Source organism: Theropithecus gelada, chromosome 7b (assembly GCF_003255815.1).
Source record: "Theropithecus gelada isolate Dixy chromosome 7b, Tgel_1.0, whole genome shotgun sequence".
In the NCBI taxonomy this organism is placed as follows: domain Eukaryota; kingdom Metazoa; phylum Chordata; class Mammalia; order Primates; family Cercopithecidae; genus Theropithecus; species Theropithecus gelada.
This window is the reverse complement of record NC_037675.1, coordinates 64,820,507-64,841,564: the sequence shown is the minus strand read 5'-3', so window position 1 is coordinate 64,841,564 and position 21,058 is coordinate 64,820,507. Positions and strand designations below refer to the sequence as shown.

At 39.4% G+C, this 21,058-nt stretch overlaps 1 protein-coding gene and 2 non-coding genes across 6 annotated transcripts in view; 1 reads left to right on the top strand and 2 right to left on the bottom strand.

The window, feature by feature from the left end:
• Nucleotides 1-21,058, top strand: part of PPP2R5E (protein phosphatase 2 regulatory subunit B'epsilon) — a 174,586-nt gene that overhangs the window by 50,366 nt on the left and 103,162 nt on the right. The window lies entirely within an intron of this gene.
• Nucleotides 14,922-15,063, bottom strand: LOC112629604. The gene has a single exon (XR_003120694.1).
• LOC112629526 lies at nucleotides 16,458-16,562 on the bottom strand. The gene has a single exon (XR_003120630.1). It is a non-coding gene; the product is annotated as a U6 spliceosomal RNA (small nuclear RNA).

Sequence of the window (21,058 nt, the reverse complement as noted above, 5' to 3'; positions counted from 1 at the left end):
TACTGGTTAATCGGATTTTTAGAAGGTTACAGACTAAATTAGTGAGGCAGATACTATTAATTCCACAGTGATTTAAGAATCCTGTGTCATTTGAAGCTTACCTGGTTAATATTCCTAGAGTACTTCATTATATTGTTACCCTTCATGTTTGGTAATATCAGAAATTTTGTCAGAAATATGTCTTGCCACATGTGCAAAACTAACAGCTTGAGTACAGTTTGTCACGCTGGATACAGTGTAAGCAGCCTTTATTTAGCAACTGTTTTCGGTGTCTTTGCTCTCTACTGATGATTCTCACCTAGGGGTTCTTTTGCACCCCCTGCCCCCCCCCAAAACACAGGGTAATTTGGCAATGTCTGGAGATACCTGGTTGTGAGACTTGAGTGAGGAATGAAGTCAGAAAACAGTAAGGACTTGCTACTGGCATCTAGTGGCAGACAGGCCACGGATGCTGCTGAATATCCTACAGTTCACAGAAGAGCTGCTCACAATAAATAGTTATCTCGTTAGCTTGGCTTGGTGGTGAGTACCTGTAGTCCCAGCTACACAGGAGGTGGAGGCAGGAGGATCACTTGAGCCCAGGAGTTTGAGGTTAAAAAAACAAGCAATCCACAAAACCAAAAAAGAGTTATCTGGGCCTGACTATCAACAGTGCTGAGGTTGAGAAACCCTGCTTTACACAAAGGAGTTAGGGTGCTCTATCATACAACTATCTGATGATTCCTTTGCTTAAACCGATTCTACCCTATTTCTTATGGCTGCATGCCACACTCACCTTTAGTAGATCAGAATTCTTGCCTAGAGCGGCTGGCTGCTCTTGACTTTGTGTTGTTGTTTCTAGCTTTTTCATGTTTTGCTCAGCGGTAGGGACAGGCAGGCCAATTTAGTAGAGCTTGGCAAAGTGAAGCCTGGTATCTTCTATGAGGCTATAAAAGTTGTCTAAAGACTCCATGTCTGGTTCTGATAAGGCTCCTGGTAATTTCTGGACTGGAAGACTTGGCTATCATTGTTTTGCTGTTAAGTACCCCTTTCCACTCAAATGTAAAAGTAAAACACACACATGCCACCATCCTTCCCAACCAAACCAAAACAACAACATTAAAAAACCCAACAAACAAAAACAAAACACTTGATGATCAAGGAGAGCCTAAGATAACTCTTCTTATTCCACATTTCAAGTTTGTGCTTGATCTGTGCCATCATACAAGAGACCCAACTGGTATGGCTGTCCTGAGTGCATTTCCAGTGAAGAGGATGGGAGAGTCCAAAAGAATGTTTTGAGTCATCAGATCCTTTTAAAATGTCAGATTCTTTCCATGGGATTAATTTAAACCTGTTATGACCCTTTAAAAATCTTTATAAGAGGCCTCAGAGCCATAATAACATGGAATACTGCTTGTTTAGTGAAAGTCTTCCTAAAGAGCACCTTTATATTTGGTTTAATTTTTTACATTGTCAACCATCATGTAAGAGAGAGTCAGGAATTTTTGAGTCCTTAACTGGAAAGAACAGCTGTGTGGTACAGAAAGTCTCATGAAGTAAGTCTCCTTATGAATAAAAAGGAAGCTGTCCCATTAGAAAATAAAGCATTGTTATTTTTTTCTTCCTTTATCATGACAATTTAGGTTTAGGCAAAGCGTATTAGGTGTATATAAAGATGTAAAAAAATCAGTGTGCCTTTAAGATAAACCTGTAATTCTTGTTCAGAGGTAGTAAGCTGTAGGTCAGGTTATTGAAGAACAGAGAATGATTAGGTTTCTTTTGTGAACACAGAGTAGAAAGTTTCTGGGCTCTTCCAGGGCCTAGCGAATGGAAAGCTTTCCCCTTTGTTTCTTGATGTGTTTCTTTGTCCCCTTTGTTTCCTTTATTGTCTTACTTTAGTGCTCCCCAATAAAAATATGATACAGACCACAAATGTGGGACACATATGTAATTTTAAATTTTCCAGTAGTCAGATTTAAAAAAAGTAAAAAGAAACAGAAGAAATTAATTAATTAATTAATTTTTTTGAGATGGAGTTTCATTCTTGTCACCCAGACTGGAGTGCAGTGGTGCGATCTCTGCTCACTGCAACCTCTGCCTCCCGGGTTTAAGCGATTGTCCTGCCTCAGCCTCCTGAGTAGCTGGGACTACAGGCGCATGCCAGCATGCCTCGCTAATTTTGTATTTTTAGTGGAGATGGGGTTTTACCACGTTGGTCAGGCTGGTGTCGAACTCCTGACCTCAGGTGATCTGCCCACCTTGGCCTCCCAAAGTGTTAGGATTATAGGCGTGTGAGCCACTGTCCCCAGTCTGAAATTAATTTTAATAATATGCTTTCTTTAACTCAGTATATCTAAAATATTATCATTTCAACATGTAACCAATATAAAAATGAGCTATTTTTAGATTCTTTTTTTCACACTACATCTTTGAAGTCTCATGTGTATTTTATATTTACAGCGTACCTCAATAAGGACTAGTCATATTGCTGTTTTTTAAAATTATAAATTCAGGGAGTCCATGTACAGGTTTGTTACATGAATATATCACTCAATGCTGAGGTTTGGATTTGAATTGAACTTGTTATCCAAATAGTGAACATAGTATCCAGTGGGTAGTTTTTCAACCCTTGCCACCTGGCTTCCCCCTTCTGAAGCCCCCAGTGTCTATTGTTCATACCTTTATGTTCACGTGTACCCAATGTTTAACTCCTACTTATAAGTGAAAATATGCGGTATTTGGCTTTCTGTTCCTGTGTTAATTCAGTTAGGATAATGACCTCCAGCTGCATTCACGTTGCTGTAACGATGAATCATGCTGCATGATTTCATTCTTTTCTTATGCTGCATAGTATTCTATGGTGTATATGTTCCACATTTTTTTTTAATCCAGTCCCCCGTTGAAGGTTGATTTCATATCTTTCCTATTGTGAATAGTGCTGTAATAAACATGAGAGTGCAGGTGTCTTTTTGGTTGAACAACCATTTATTTTTCTTTGGGTATATACTCAGTAATGGAATTGCTGGGTCAAATGGCAGTTCTATTTTTAGTTCTTTGAGAAATCTCCAAACTGCTTAACATAGGGGCTGAACTAATTTACAATTCCATCATCAGTGTATGAGTGTTCCTTTTTCTCTGCAACCTTGCCAACATGTTATTTTTTGACTTTTTAATAGTACCCATTCCGACTGGTGTGCGATGGTAACTTGTGATTTTGATTTGCATTTCCCTGATGATTAGTGATAGTGAGCATTTTTTGATAGGCTTGTTGACTGCTTGTATGTCCTCTTTGAGAAGTGTTTGCTCATGTCCTTTGCCCACTTTTTAATGCGGTTGTTTTTTTCTTGTTGATTTGCTTGAGTTTCTTCTAGATTCTCGATATTAGTCCTTTGTCAGATGCAAAGTTTGCAGATATTTTCTCCCATTCTGTAGGTTGTCTGTTTACTGTGTTGGTAATTTCACTGTGCAGAAGTGCTTTAGTTTAATTAGGTTCCACCTGTCAACTTTTGATTTTATTGTATTCCAGAATGATATTTCCTACGTTTTTTTCTAGAATTTTTATAGTTTTGAGATCTTACATTTAAATCCTGAATCCATCTTGAGTTAATTTTTATATATGGTGAAAGATGTAGGGGTCGAGTTTCGTTCTGCATATGGTTAGCCAGTTTCCCCAACACCATTTACTGAATAGGTAGGACTAATCATATTTCAAGTGCTCAGTAGTTATACGTGGCTAGTGGCTGCTATATTGGTTAGCACAATTTTATTTGGCCTAGTTCTTCTACTCTGCAAGAATTTTACTACTTATTAGCTAGAGGTCATTCAGACTTAGGTATTCATATACTAACATATACATAAAATTTAAGGAAAAAAGTATGTTTATAGTTACTTACCTCAGCTACTTGTTTTTAAGATACTCAAAATATATCATGTTTTAGCATTGTAGGTGATGATATAAATTGGCCTGGACTTCATTGGATTTGTGGCTGTGCGCGTGCCACTTTTCTAGTTACATGTATTCTTTAAACATTGATATGTAGCTGAGAAAGGCATCACTCAAAGAAAAGGAAGATGACTTGTACTTGAATTAAAGTCTGACATACCATGGTAGACATATTCTAAATCTCGGTGCCATAAGGAAACTTGTTGATAACTGAAATTAAGAATTTTGGTATTGGCTAGGTGCAGCAGCTCATGCCTGTAATTCCAGCACTTTGGAAGGCCAGAGGGCACACTGTTTGAACTTAGGAGTTCAAGACCAGCCTGAGCAACGTGGCAAAACCCCATCTCTACAAAAAATACAAAAATTGGCTGGACGTGGTGGTGTGCACCTGTAGTCCCAGCTACTTGGGAGGCTGAGGTGGGAGGTCAAGGCTGCAGTGAGCCATGATTGGGCCAGTGCGCTCCAGCCTGGGTGAGAGTGAGACTTGGTCTCAAAAAAAAAAAAAAAAACAAAACACAACAACAAAAAAGGAAAACAACAACAAAAATTATGGTATTTGGTGACCAACATTGAGTATGGGGCTATATAAATCCATGAAGAAGAGTTTTGGGACGAATAGTTTGTATTGAGTGAGGGTATGTGAGAGGCAGTGATACCTGAAAAGTGAATTAGCAATTTTTTATGTTCATTTTTTACTTTCCAAATCTTCTTTGGTGAGCCTATACTACTTTTATAATCAGAAATAAACTACCCCCCCCAAATTAATGCAAAAAGTAATTAAATCAAAGCAAGAATAAAACCAAAAAACCAATACCACTAATAGTACACAAAAGTAAAGAGGTTCGAAGACCTGGATTCTAATTCTGGTTGTGTCGTTAACATCTGTGTGATTTTGGATGAGTCAGTTAACCCCTCTGGGTTTCCACCTCTTCATCTATAAAACCAGAAATTAAAGTTGCTTAGATTCTTTAGGTCTTTTTGGTCATACAGTTGGGTAACACAGTTCCATGATAGCTTTCATGAAAGTCTTTTTGGGAATTTTTAATTTATATTTATATTTTATTTATTTAAGATGGCGTCTTGCTCTGTTGCCCAGGCTGGAGTACAGTGGTGAGATCTTGGCTCACTGCAACCTCTGCCTGGGTTCAAGCAATTCCCTTGCCTCAGCCTCCTGAGTAGCTGGGACTACACATATGTGCCACCATGCCAGGCTAATTTTTGTATTTTTAGTAGAGACGGGGTTTTACCATGTTGGCCAGGCTGGTCTCGAATTCCTGACCTCAAGTGATCTGCCCGACTCTGCCTCCCAAAGTGCTGGGATTACAGGTGTGAACCATAATGCTTGGCCCCTTTTTTGGGAATTCTTTAGACGGAATTAGAGAGTCTAGGAGATTCTCCTAAAATCATTCACATGGCTGGGTACAGTGGCTCACACCTGCAATCTCAGCACTTTGGGAGGCTGAAGTGGGAGGATTGCTTGATCTCAGGAGTTTGAGACTAGTCTGGGCAACATAGCAAGACCCCATCCCTACAAAAAGAATAAAACAAAAAATTAGGTGGACATGGTCGTGTATGCCTCTAGTCTTAGCTATTTGGGAGGCTGAGGTGGGAGGATTACTTGGACCAAGGAGTTTGAGGCTTCAGTGAGCAATGATTGTGCCACTGCTCTCCACCCTGGGCAACAAAGCAATAACCTGTCTCAAAAAGAGTCATTCACTGAAAGAATATTTATTAAATGCCTGCTAAGTAGCAAGCAGTGCCCTTTGGCAGGAAAGCATTTGGAAGAAATTGTCCTAAGTAGGTGTGCGGGTGAGATGGGGGTGGAAAGAAGCAAAAACATGAGGACGAATAATAGAAATAAAATATTTATGTAATACAGTATAATGTAAAAGGTGCTTCCTGGTTTTGTGTCTCATTTGATGTCATTTTTTATATTGAAGACATGAGGGAGAATATAAGGAAGCAGTTGAGACCATGTGAAAGACAAATAAAGAAGAGGAAGTTACTAAAACCTTGATGGTACTGTAATAAAGCAGTTGGAGTCACCTGAGAAAAGAATATTTGGACTGAATCTGAGAGGAAAATTAAGAAAAAGTGATTGTGTTGAGATGATCAATGTGAGGATGGAATCCTGAAATTAAGTGTTGAGGAAGTATTCTTTGACAGAGTAAATACATACAGCATATACTGTTGGGATTATTACTGGGTTTAAAGATGTTTTGAAAGGTGAAACACTAACTTGTTTAGAAAGGACTAAAAGTACAAATTTGTTAAGACCCTCAAAACATAGATATACTTCTCAGGCTTATATAGCAGTCTCTGAATGCTTTTCAGAAATCATTGGATTGATTTCAAAATGCCTACATCGTTGGCACTGACCCCATCCATTTATCCACACTTTGCACTTCCCTTATTTTTAACCAAGCTTCTGTTCTCCAAACTACTCACCTGAAGAAGCAAAACATCTACTGGTGTTACCGGCAACAATGTTTAGGAGCATTGGAGAAAAAGACAAGAGGAATTTAAGAGAGGCAGGGTAAACAATAATAGTTTTAATTCCAAATCTGATTTCCTACTGGACTGTATCACATTTCTCTTATTTTAAAATGTCTTAACAACTTGAGCTAATGTTTATTTTCACTTTCAAGTAATATGACATTATGGAAATTCAGGCAATGTGTTAAAATACTAGGATACTGGTTTTGTGTTACTTTTCTCGACAGATAACTTTCTCAGATTCTTCCTAAGGCAGGAAATATTCTTGTTAGAGGGCCTGGGTATAGGTGTGGGTTTGAGACAGTTCAGCTGTATTCATGTTATGTGCTGGTCTCATAGGACTACAGGGATGCAGATATAATTATATATAATTCAAGAGGGCAGATATGATTGCATGATACAGTCAAATTAAGTACTGTAAGAGAGATGTGAGTGAGGGGCCCCTGCGGCTCAAAGGATGGGAGAGATCACATCAGGTTCAGGGAATCAGCCAGAAAAGTCTTCATGAAAGAAGTGACATTGGAGAGAACCCTCTAAGAATGGGTGGAGAGAGAGGCTGGAGCGGAAAGGGGCTTTCAAAGTAAACAGACCAGGGTTCAGACATGGGGTTAGCTGAGCCACAGACTGGGACTTAGAGTTTATGCGGGATGGTGGGGAAAAAGGAGGCAGGAAAGCAGAAACAGGATAGGAAAGGAAATGGGAGGGTGGGAAACAGTGGAGTACTGTGGACCACGTGTGTTTTGCAGCTTTATATTCTGGTATAACCCAAATGATTTTGTTGGTAAACACTTGTGATGGGATTTTATATCTAGTGTATATATAATTTAGTATACATTTCAAAATAAGAATACTGGCCTGTATACATAATAGGTATTTATGTATGAATGTGTGTGTAACTGATACCAGAAAAGAGTGCTTCTTTTGGGATTGGTTAGGGAACCTACCATTTGTGCAAATGTTTCTACTTGTGGGCACCATGAAAAAAAAATTGCTCCCTGGTAGAAATGTTTAAAGGATCTCTGTGTTTTTGTGTGTGTGTGTGTGTGTGTGTGTGTGTGTGTGTAATGGGGAAAGATAGATGGGTGGGGTGGGGGGAGGAGAAATCAGGAGAGGGGAGGAGAGAAGTGGGAATTGGGAAAAGAGGATCTAGAACTTTAAAATGTGATTAGGGTACATTTTTTTTAGAGGAAATGCCTTTAGGGCACTTCACCATTAAAAACGTTTGTTGTCAGCCAGTGCAGTGGCTCATGCCTATAATCCCAGCACTTTGGGAGGCTGAGGTGGGCGGATCAGCTGAAATCAGGAGTTTGGGACCAGCCTGGCCAACATGGTGAAACCCTGTCTCTACTAAAAATACCAAAATTAGCTGGGCGTAGTTGTTCATGCCTGTAATCCCAGCTACTTGGGAGGTAGAGACAAGAGAATCACTTGAACCCGGGAGGTGGAGGTTACAGTGAGCTGAGATCGTACCACTGCGCTCTAGCCTGGGTGACAGAGGGAGATTCAGTGTCAAAAAAAAAAGTGTTTGTTGTCAGTATATGTACAATGACAAAAACAATAGTGTTAATTCTTATGAATTACTAAAAGTTAAAACACTTGCAGACTTTTATTTTTCTCTACCTTAAAAAAAATCGTGGCTGGCCGAGCGCAGTGGCTCATGCCTGTGATCCTAGCACTTTGGGAGGCCGAGGCAGGAAAATCGCTTGAACCTGGGAGGCAGAGGTTGTGGTGAGCCGAGATTGCACCGTTGCACTTCAGCCTGGGCAACAAGAGTGAAACTCCATCTCAGAAAAAACCCCCAAAAAACAGACAAAAAATAACCAAACCATGGCTTAGTGCCTGTAGTGCCAGTTACTCTGGAGGCTGAAGCAGGAAAATTGCTTGAGGCCAAGAGTTCGAGACCTGCCCAAGCAACATAGTGAGACCTCCATCTCTAAAATAAAAAAAAAAAAATAAAATAAAATGGAAGAGGGCATTCACATATCTTAATTCATATTGTTGCCAGTATGCTTTTTATTTTTATTTTTTAAAGAGTGTAGCAGTACCAGTTCTTTTGTAAATTAGCTAACAGGCTAAAATTCTTTTATTTATTTATTTATTTATTTATTTATTTATTTATTTATTTTATTTTTTTTTTTTGTGAGACGGAGTCTCGCTCTGTCGCCCGGGCTGGAGTGCAGTGGCCGGATCTCAGCTCACTGCAAGCTCCGCCTCCCGGGTTTACGCCATTCTCCTGCCTCAGCCTCCCAAGTAACTGGGACTACAGGCGCCCGCCATCTCGCCCGGCTAGTTTTTTGTATTTTTTAGTAGAGACGGGGTTTCACCGTGTTCGCCAGGATGGTCTCGATCTTCTGACCTCGTGATCCACCCGTCTCGGCCTCCCAAAGTGCTGGGATTACAGGCTTGAGCCACCGCGCCCGGCCTTATTTATTTATTTATTTATTTATTTATTTGAGACGGAGTCTCACTCTGTTGCCCAGGATGGAATGCAGTGGCGCGATCTTGGCTCACTGCAACCTCCGCCTCCTGGGTTGGAACAATTCTCCTGCCTCAGCCTTCCAAGTAGCTGGGATTACAAGTGTCCGCCACCACGACTGGCTAATTTTTGTATTTTTAGTAGAGACAGGGTTTCGCCATGTTGGCCAGGCTGGTCTTGAACTCCTGACCTCAGGTGATACATCCACCTCAGCCTCCCAGAATGATGGGATTACAGGCGCGCACCACCAAGCCCGGCTCAGGCTAAAGTTCTATAAAAGAAATTGATGTTTCATTTGGATAGAACGTTTACTTTTGTGAAAACAATACAAGTCAAAAAGCTCTTGAAAGAAATGACTGTTGAATTTGAATATATTAATTGCTTCAGAGGTGTTTATTTTTCTTAAAGTGCTGAAAAACTATTTAATTTTAAAATAAGAGTGCTGTTGCATTGTTCCTTAATACAGAAGTATTGTTGAAAGTGCAACCTCTCAGGAAAGATAAGCGAACTTGTTTTTTGTGGGTAGTTCTTTGCTGCTTAGGATTCCTGTAAATTTAAAAGATGTTATTGGCTTATATGTTGTTATTGTGAATTACTAAAATATTAGGCCATAAAAATCTAACTTTGTGGTGCCCTGATAGTGTTTTTTAAATCTGTCCGTATCTTTTGCTAGCTTAAGAAAATTGGGAAGGACTTTGAAAATATACTTGGCCTAGACTTAGAATTTATTGTGTCTGGCCTTCTTGATCTTTTGAGTAGGTTCGGAATACTTCTCTTTGGTTTGAATTATAATTTTATTTCTTGTGGTTCCAAAAGTTATCTGTAACAGCCTCGTTTTTGTCATTGCCTCATTCTTAAGAAGCTGCTTTTTTTGCTTTTAGTTATTTGTAGGGGTTTGACACAGTGTATGCTTAAGATAGATGAAAAAAATATTAATAATAGTGTTCATGTGAGCAAGTTCTTTCTGAAAAAGGAAATGCTTAGACGTCCTTGGTGCACTTCTTTATGCTTGATACTATTCTTTGTGTGTGTGTGTGTGTGTGTGTGTGTGTGTGTGTGTGTGTGTGTGTGTGTGTCGGGGGGTGGGGGGAGAGAGAGAGAGAGAGAGAGAGGTGGATCATATCTATTCTGATGCCTTCAGTTTCCCTTCTCAGGCTTTTTAGTCTGTATCTCCAGGCTAGAATTTTCTCCAGTCCAGACTTGTATTTCTAGCTACTGCTCGGTCCCTTTCACAGGTTTTCTCCCTTTAGGGAGTGGCCCCATCATCTCCGTCGTGGCCTGAGCTTCATTGCGTTGGGCCCTGAGTGTCTCTGCTTCTAATGGCTTGGGAGTTGCCGGTTTTTTTTTTTTTTTTTTTGGCGGACTCTCACTCTATCACCAGGCTGGAGTGCAGTGGTGTGATCTCGGCTCACTGCAACCTCCGCCTCCCCAGTTCAAGCGATTCTCCTGCCTCCGCCCCCCGCTACAGGCGCGCGCCACCACACCCGGCCAATTTTTGCATTTTTAGTAGAAACAGGGTTTCACCATGTTGGCCAGGCTGGTGTCGAACCCCTGACCTCATGATCCACCCGCTTCGGCCTCCCAAAGTGCTGGGATTACAGGTGTGAACCACCGTGGCTGGCCTCGGGAGCTTTTTGAGTTTGTGCTGCTCTCTCCTTCCCCGATCTCGGCTCTGCTCTTTCCTTTCTTCCTGTCGTGGGAGTGTCAATAGGTCTCTGTCTCTAGCGTGGCCCCTGTGGACCCACCTTTGGGAGCTGCCTCCAGGAGCTGGTAGTGTGCTTCCTTGGCCCTCACAGCAGAAATGGAAGCTCTCGGATCTGAACCTGCCCAGCTTCTCTATAGTGGCACCCTCTTACCTCCTCCAGGTTCACTGCCTGCCATGAATGTGCTGTGTACGTGCACCTACCTCTCTGTGCCCTTTCTGCACGGGCTATTTATTCTCTTGACTGGGAGAGCCCTTCTTCCTCTTGTGATTCTGGCCAACTTCTTTTTGCTCTCTCAAGAGTTGGCTCATATATCACTACCTCTTTGAGGGAGAACTAGGTATCTCCTCGTCATTCCCACTGAGAGCCTTAATCTCCTATAGTACTTACCACACTGATGTCATAATTAGGCAAATATCTATCTTTATGTCTGCGAGTGCATTCTATTTAAAATTGTGACCCCCCTCTCCCCATGTTCCTTTCCTTGCTCTGCTTATTTTTTCTCTTGCACTTGTCCCTTTTCAATATACTGTATGATTTTTTAAAAAAACTTCATTTATATTTTAAAAGTACAGACGAGATCTTGCTATGTTGCCCAGGCTGGTCTTGAACTCCTGGGCTCAGGCAATCTGCCTGCCTCAGCCTCCCAAAGTTCTAGGATGACAGGTGTGAGCCACTGGGCCTGGCCTGTATTATGTTCTTATTTGTAATGTTTATTATCTGTATATCCTGCCCGAGCGTAAACTCCAGCAGGACAGTGATCTTTGTCAGTTTTGTTCCCTGCAGTATTGTCGGTACCTAGAACAGTGTCTGAGCCCTGGAAAATGCTTAAACTATTGAAGGAACGTGTACTTGTATGTCGAGGGCCCAGCTCGCAGTAGGCACTGGGTAAATTAAACTGATGATGAACAGTTTATTCTGTTAGATTTTCTAGCGGGTGTCTGGCTATGCCCTGTTTTGGTACTTAAAAGTAAATATAATTAAACACTTTTTAAGATTTTTATGCATTCAGATAAAATGTTTTGTTAACAGTCTGGTTTACTCTATTTATTAGTTTCAGATGTCCCAGTCAGCCAGATGTGTTTCATGCCTTCTCGTATTACCCCCCTTTATTGTGTAAACCAAAACCCAACAACTAAATAAATAAATATTTCCCCAAAGGTCGTGTTTTTAGAATACCATCTAAATAGAGGCTAAAATCACTCATGACCCATGGCAACAGTTTGTTGTTGTTGTTTTTTTTTTTTTTTTCCCGAGACTGAGTCTTGCTCTGTCACCCAGTCTGGAATGCAGTGGCGCGATCTCGGCTCACTGCAACCTCTGCCTCCTGGGTTCAAGCAATTCTTGTGCCTCAACCTCCTGAGTAGCTGAGATTACAGGCATGCGCCACCATGCCTGACTAATTTTGTATTTTTAGTAGAGACGGGGTTTCACCATGTTGGCCAGGCTTGAACTCCTGACCTCAGGTGATCTGCCCACCTCAGCCTCCCAAAGTGCTGGGATTACAGCCATGAGTCACAGTGCTCGGCCTCCATGCCACCAGTTTTCAAACCTTTTTGCTCATATAGGCTTGAAAGAATTTTGTAAAACAATGTATTTTTTGTATTGATTCTGAAAAGTTTTTTTTTCTACATGTTTACATAGTTGCATAGCATGTAATTTCTAGGATATTTTAAAATGTTGACATTTAATAATTAAACTGTTTCATTACTTTTATTTATGTATTTAATGATACTTGTGGACAGCAATTTGTTTCCTACCATCATCTTCTAAAAAATTGAATGAATTCTTTAACTGTTTGCTTGTTGAAGTTGTATTTCCATTGTACTCCAGAATTTTGTCAGAAAAAAAGTATTTGTAGACTGGAAAGTCTTATTAACTGTTAACCCTCTCATACTTCTCATACTTTAAAAATATATCATTTTAAAATAAAAAAAGTTAAAATGGCTTGTGACCATGAGGCTCTAAATGTTAATTGAATTCAGAAGTAAACAGAATTTGCCATTGCCATTATCACATAATTCAAACTAATATAAAGGTATTATGTTTTGATAAATGATTGTTAAAAATATTAAATAGTTATTGGAAATGTATCTTGATGAAATGCATAGGACTGTGGCTTTTTTTTTTTTTTAAATTAAAGAAATGAGCTCTTCATACATGGGTGAATATTGATTATTGCCAGAATGGGGATTTAGCATCAATTTCTTTTTTTTTTTTTTTTGAGATGTGTCTTCCTCTGTTGCCCAGGCTGGAGTGCAGTGGCATGATCTCAGCTCACTGCAACTTCCGCTCCCTGGGTTCAAGCAATTCCCCTGTCTCAAGCTGAGATTACAGGTATCCACTACCACACCCAGCTAATTTTTAAATTTTAAGTAGAGGTGGCGTTTCAGCATGTTGGCCAGCTGGTCTCAAACTCTTGACCTCAGGTGATTCATCTGCCTCAGCCTCTCAAAGTGCTGGGATTACAGGTGTGAGCCACCACACCCGGCCAATTCTATTTCATACTCTTCTTTTTTTTATCGTGATAAAGCACTGACAAGTCCTAATTATATAAGTAAGAGATAGGAATGGGAAGTGTTCTGTTATTGCAGCATCACTCAATCCTTTGAACTATTTCTGAGTTTTGTGTCAAAAATCAATCTATCACCAAAAATTATTTTTGGTAACAACTGGTTAGATCGTCCTTCAGTATTGTTGAAAGCAGATAAACTACTAGATTCGCAAAAGAATTTGTTTTCCAGTTTTTATTTTCTTAACACTCAAACTGACCCTTTGTTTGGTGACAGAGAATGGAAGTGAGCTGTGCTAAGGTTTGGGACCAGTGAGCAGGTGTGTTTCTCTTTTTAATGTGAGAGAAGGAAGATTTTGAAAGTGAAGCTGAAAAAGGAGAATTTGCAGTGCCATCACAGACAAGATTTCAGGCTGGTAGTTTTAGGATGGAATACATAAAAAAATGGAGTCTTTGGCCAGGCACAGTGGCTTATGCCTGTAATCCCAGCACTTTGAGAGGCTGAGAAAGGAGGATCGCTTGAGGCTAGGAGTTTGAGACCAGCCTGTGCAAGAAAATGAGACCCTGTGTCTGCCAAAAATAAAAAAAAAAGCAGGGTGTGGTGGCTTGTGCCTGTAGTCCCAGCTTCTTGGGAGGTTGAGGTGGGAGGATCCCTTGAGCTCAGGAGTTCGAGGCTGCATTGAACTATGATCACTGTACTGCACTTCAGCCTGGGTAACAGAGTGAGACCCCACCTGTTTTTTTTTGAGACTGGGTCTCGCTCTGTTGCCTAGGCTGGAGTGCAGTGGCATGATCTCGGCTCACTGCAGCCTCTGCCTCCCAGATTCAAGCAATTTTCCCACCTCCGCCTCCCGAGTAGCCGGGATTATAGGCATACCAACACACCTGGCTAATTTTTGTAGTTTAGTAGAGATGGGGTTTCACCACGTTGGCCAGGCTGGTTCCGAACTCCTGACCTCCCATGATCCACCCTCCTTGGCCTCCCAAAGTGCTGGGATTACACAGGCATGAACCACTGCACCATGAACCACTGCACCTGGCCGAGACCCCAACTCTTAAGAAGAAGAACATTGAGACTGTGGAAATGGATTTCCTTAAAATTATCTGTGGAGTAAGATTGGTAAAAGGTTGGTAATTGTTGATCCTGGGTGATGAGTATGTGAAGGTTTATTATACTATCCTTTCTACTTTTGAGTATATTTTAATATTTATGTTACAAAAAGGAAAAACAAAGCAAAAATTCTTTGTGGATAGTTTCACCATGTATGCATTCAAATTTGAGTAGTGACCTTTGGCGCCACTAACACCATTAGTCTGAGTGTTAACAAAATAAGGCATTCTTTTAGGTTGAACTAGATGAAATTTCCAATATTTGACCATCTTGATGTATAAAATTGGCACTTGCATATGGTTTAACCTAATCTTTTATTGCATATATTGGTTCTTCCCTCTCCATCAGTTTCATTTCACTAACTGGGACTCAACTTGATGGCTCAGGGAGAATTTTTTTTTAGGTTCTCCCATTCTCAGAGATATCCTTTTCAGTTAAGATTTGTTGAAAAGAATTTTAGTTTGTTGTCAGTATGGTGTTAGGTGCTATATAGACTGAATTAAACAGGCAGCCACTTCTTAACCCTGAAGAGTTAAGTTATGTTTTGTTCAGTGTCTATTCTAAGTGTGGACAAACAAATCAGTTCATTTAGCAAGGGCCAAGTGAACGGAACTAGAATGTTTGGGGACAGGCAGGTGAAGCTTTCACCTGAATGGTACCTGAGAAGTTGGCTTTATTTATTTATTTATTTTTACTATAAATGTGTGAGGTAGGAAAACAAGGCTGCCCAGCTCATGGCAGTTCTGAGGATGATCCTTGAGGGCTGATGTCGGCCTCCAGTCTTCGCTGAGGAGAAAAGCACCCTCCCTCCCCCACCCACAGCACCATGGGAGAGAGGCCCTGGAAGTTGGCTTTATATAGAAGTTAATCTTCCAAAGACCTCAGAGTGTATCTCTGTGTGTTTTCATCTTTATTATGAAACCTGGAAATTTAACAGACTGGAGATAGGTATTGTTCTTAATGATTTTTTTCTTTCTTTTTTTTTTGAAACAGTCTCTCACTCTGTCACCCATGGTTTAGTGCAGTGGCATGATCTCAGCTCACTGCAACCTCCTTCTCCTGGATTCAAGCATTTCTCATGCCTCAGACTCTCAAGTAGCTGGGACTACAGGCGTGGACCACCATACCTGGCTAATTTTGTTTTTGTATTTTTAGTACAAGATGGGGTTTCTCTATATTGGCCAGGCTGCTTTTGAACTCCTGGCCTCAAGTGATCTGCCTGCCTCAGGCTCCCAAAATGCTGAGATTACAGGCATGAGCCACTGTACCTGGCCAATTTTTTCTTTATTGGGAAGGAGATTGGCATCTAGAGAAGTTAAGTGACTTAATCTCCTCTCAGGGTAAGTCAGCATTGGAGCCAGGTTCTCATGGTTTCTCAGTATGTACTTCATATCCTAGATCAGTGGTTCTCAAAGCATGCTTTGGGGATCCCCAGAGGTTCCTGAGACCTTTTCAGGGGTCTGTGAGGTCAAAACAAATTTTATAGTAATACTAAGACATGATATGTTTTTCCCTCTCTCATGAATATACTGTGTTTTCCAGAATCTACATTACCTGTACCTTTGCAAGAAATTGAAGCAAAAGTGGGTTTTGGGAATCCAGTTGCTTTATATTAAGCCAGACATTAAAGAGATGTATAAAAGTGTAACCTGGTGCCACTTTTCTCACTCATTTTTTTGAGGAAAATGTAGTTTAAAAAAAATTTACAATTGTATTGAAATGAATTAATACATATTAAAATTTTTCCCATTTTTAATTTTAAAGTGGTAAATGTTGGTAGGTATAATCCATATTTTTAAAAAGTTCTTTGAGATCCTCAATAATTGTGAAACTAAAAGTTTCAATGAGACCTCTGGGTTTCAGTTTCATCATTCTCAAAAAGAGGCCAGATGTTAGGTTGTAGAGGACCACAAGTTGTCATTCGATGTGTCCCAAGTCATCTGAAAATAGTCTGTTTTCAGTTCTACAGGATAGATATCTACATCATAAAAACCTTTATTCAATTTGCCCTTCTTTGGTTTCCTTATATGTAGTTTCAGCAGGTAACCAAGTATTTACTGAAGCTAAGCTGTGTCATTTTTATTTCCCCATTTGAAGTGGGAAAGCAACCTCAAGTGAATATTTGAAGGATCTCCAAGCTGAATTGTTTGTCCATGTTTTGCGTAAGAGCAATGTCAGTTGGATTTCATTGTTTCTTTCATGGATTTTTGGATTTGTAGTTTCAGTATACATTTAAATATTTTTTATATATATATATATTTAAATTTTTTTCTCTTAAAAGGGGCCATGCTAATCCTCTCTGTATCATTCCAATTTTAGTATATGTGCTGCTTCAGTGTATGTTTTTATTAAGAGCTTTTTCAGTAGGATTCTGTATTGTATAGATAAGAGACCCTTAACGTTATGGCTGCCTTACACTTTTCTTTGAAAAGGTTTAAGAACCTTTCTTAAAATTAATATTTGCATTTATTTGGCAATTAAGTTTTATAGGTAATGGATCTAATTTATTTTTCCCTTTTTTTTCTTATTTCCTCTTCCCCTCTCCTTCCCATCTCCTTTCTCCATTACTGCTTTTTTTCTCTCCTTCCCTCCCCTCTTTTAATTGCCAATATGACCTTGGGTGAAATACTTAGTCTCTATGTATCTTGGATTCTCCATTTGTAATGTGTGATGTTGTGAAATAATTTCTGTAAACCACATAGAACATTACCTGGCTCATTATCAAGGCTCAGTAAATGTTAGCTGCAATTTTTGTTGTTATCATTAAAGCAGGTTGGCAGTTCCTGGAATGTATTGAGTACTCAATAAATGGTGGTTATTTATATTATTTAATATTACCATTTTGCATATTTGCTTTTAGATGGTCTATTGTGTTTGGCTGAGGCAGATGTGTAGTAGGTGTAGTAGTAGTATTATATGCTGTCTTGATTTTTTAATGATAATGGGTTTCTTTTTTATGAAATGGTGCAGATGCTGATACTCCATGGCTGTAATCCAAATATTTAGTAGGTATTGTGGCCTTTATAAGCATACTCCCGAGAACAGCCCATGAATTAAATGGGAGGTGTGGAGATTTGGTCCTTGTAAATCACCGTTTAGAAATGGAGATGTATTGGATTCATATTTCGTGTGTAGTAAAGTCATAAAACAGACTGTACTACTTTACAGTCTAAGTGATTCATCTTGTTCTTAGTTTTCAGCTGTTAGTGGACACTAGTCAGGTATAATAAAGCAACTTCTTATTCAGTTAAGTTTGTGTTAAATATATGATCTTATTTGTGAATGTCATGAATAAGTAATTTATAGATTATTTTATGATTACTAATTGTTAATGGATCTAAAGGCTCTTAAAATTCTAAGGATAGAAGAACAGTGACCACCAGTAGTATGAGTTCTGTGTGCTGGTAATACACCTACATAGTAGGGCATTGAATGCCTAAGAACTGCTAACCATTGATTGATTAATATAACTATTACTTGGGTGGATAGTAGAGTCTGATTTAGAAGTCAGAGTATGGTATGTGATATTTGAACTGATTCAGCAGGGATTTGAAGTCTCCTTATTAAAGGATATGTTGTTAATAATATAAACTTTAGTGGAAGGAGGAGTGGTCTTTTTGTAGCCTATAGGATATGTACTTGAATATGGTCTCTGTTACTGAAATATATGTAATTTTGAGCAAATCCTTTATCTTTGGTGAATTTGGGTTTTTCAGTTGCAAAGTAAGTATCAAACCTAGCCAGTCTAGCTCACTGGGTTGGTAGGGTCATTACATGAAATAACTCATTTTGATCCAGTGTTGTGCCTTCCACGAGAACAACAACAACAAAAAGCAAAAGGCGGGAAAAAAGAAGAAATAATACATTTTGAGAATGCTTGAAAACCTTGAGCATTATACAGGTTTAAGTTAGCATTCTTCCTACTTTCAAATGTGAGGGCATCGTTTGTGGAATATTCTGACTCCAGCTTGTGTTAATGCTTTTACTTTTTTTTGTTGTTGTTTAGGTTTATCAATGACATATACAAGATTTGAGTATCATAATCCTCTATTTTTATGGCCATTAATTGAAATGAAGAATGTGTGTATTCAAGTTTGAATATATAGACATGCATACAATAGCAGTGCTGTTCATGACACTGTAGTTAAGCATTTGTCAGAGTTTCCACTGTAAACTTCCCTTTGAATGTTTTTTCATTTTAGCTTGGCTTTCCTGTGGGTTAAAATTATAGGGCCTGAATATTTTTGGATGGAAACTTTTTCCTTCTTTTTAATAGGGAATGAATGCATGCTATTAAAAAAAACTATCTTTTCTTACATTTTTAAAACATTTTATCATAAAAGTTTTAAAAGCCACTTCTAGGCAGCTTTTTTCTTTAAATCATTGTGTTAAATGTTGTGACTTCATCCCTATAAACAGTTTTTCTTTACCTTTGTAGTTTTTCCTCTAAAAATTGTCAGTCTTCGATGTATTATCTAAATGAGAGATTATAAATAATTTTTGTAAACTAATTGTAAGATATAAAAAACAGTCATATATTGATAAAAATATATGGATACCCATCCCAAGTTCAGAAAAGGTAAACTGCCTAGAATCTATAAGATTCCTTAGACTTTCCTCACTAAAATTGTTCATTGGTCTTTGATTTAAGTATTTGTAAAGTGTGTTGGAAACAGGCCAGGACTTAGACTGCCCCTTTATATCCAGAACACCTCCTTCTACTGGGTGTCATGTGGTGCGTGTGTTCTGGTTTCACGTGACCGGATTGGGTGGCTTCGTGATCCAAGACCATCCAATCTATAGGCAAGGCATAATGTGGCCCAGAGCTTCTACCCAACAGAGATGAGAGTGAAGTGGTGTTCCAGCAGAACCTTTCTCTAGGGAAGTTTGAATTTGAGAAAGAGTTGTCGAAGGCAGGAATAGATGCTGAAAGACCCAAGAAAAAGAAGCAAAGAAGTGATAAGCTATGTTGATAGGGCAGGGAGGGTGAGGTGTGGGTTGATCTGCCTTGATCATCGCTGAAATTACTGTTGATCATTCACTTATATTACTGTTGTCAGGGCCACCTCCATGTCTCATGTCTCTCAGCAACATTGGACACTTGTCCAATTTTGTGGAAATTTTCCCTGTGGAAACATGCTCTTCTTTGGCTTCTGTGACCCTGCTCAGGTTTTCCTTTTGCCTCTGGCTGTTTCTTCTCATTCTTTTAGCTGGCTCTTCCTCCTCTACTCAACTTGTAAGTGTTGGGTTTGTTCAGAGCTCCTTCTGCTTCACTTTCTGCACCCTTGCCATAGGTGAGTTCATCCGTCCTATTGGCTTTAAGACCACTTATATATTACCATTTATATATGGTTGGTGCCCCCATTTCTTTTCTTACTTTTTTTCCTCCCAAATATGACATTCCTTTTGCTTTTCTTATTTTATTTTATTTTTTTTTTTGAGATGGGGTCTCACTGTCTTGCCTAGGCTGGAGTGCAGTGGTGCAGTTGTGGTTCACTGCAGCCTCAACCTCCCTGGGTTAAAGCCATCCTCCCATCTCAGTCTCCCAAGTAACAGGAGCATGCTACCACGCCCAGCTGAGGTGCCCACGTTTCTATCCCCACCTCACCCTTTTCAGACTTTGGTCTTGTATATACAATACATCTCCATGTATATGTCTTATAAACATCTCTAATGTAACACTTGTCAGTGAAACACTTGATTTCCCCTACCAAATTATTTCTTCCCTCTTTTACCTGCTGACTCCGCTGTTCACCCAGGTGCTCAAACCAGACAACCCGGCTCCCACCCACTGAACATGGAGAAGTGGGGCAAGTGCCAAGAGTCACCTTTGACCCCTCTCTGTCTTAGTCACTTTTCACCTGTGTACTCTCCCCCCAGAGTAGTTTCTAGGGGCAAGCACAATTGATTTCTACCAATTCTTTCTACAGTAAATTATCTCTAATTTGTCCACTTTGTCTCTAGTCCTTATCATGATTCTATAACAGTTGCCTCCTGTGTAGCTGTAGTCTCCTAACTGGTGTCCCTGTTTCTTATCTTGCCTCTTTTCCATTCATTCAACTCATAGTGACCAGAGTGATCTTTTTAACAACACAAAGCATATTCATATTTCTCCCTCAGGTTTTAATAATACAAACCATATGCGTACTCCAACTTTAATACTATCATGATTCTTTACTGAATCTGGAATTAAATCCAGGTTCCTTCTCTTTACCTTTCACTATTTTCTTTTCACCTTGGCTTTTCTATTGCAGTTTTTCTGAAATCACTAATTAGAATTTAATGTTAAAGTCAAATGCATGTGGTTTAAAACTCCCAAGTTTCTAAAAACTTTAACAGACTTGATTTTCTCTCTCCATCTCATCCCCCTTTCCTGTTACTCTTTTTCATTTAATAAAATCCACACCAAAACCAAATTACAATTAGCCCTGTCCCAGCCTCTTGAGTCTGATTGCATCAGACATTTCTCAGACTTCCTAGAGAGCTGTTTTGGTTGTTTCATTAGCATTTAGAGGCATTTCTTTAAAATTACAGAAGGTTTTACTCTTGTATATCTTTAGTACACTGTTAGCACTGGAAAATGTCTCAGAGCTTTACTTCGTTTTTGCGGGCACTTCATCTTGGTTCTCTGTCTCTTTCTATGCTGAGTTTTCTGCCTCATTGTTGAGTTTTATCTTGTCTCTAGCTGCCCCATGGTTCCATTTTTAATCTTCTATTCTTAGTTTTCTACTTACTCAGTCATTGAGCTATCTGTTCCTTTGATTTCAACTTACACCTTTTTGGGAAAACTCTGGAATCTCTACCGTTTAATTTAGCCCCTTGTTTCCAGTTCTAT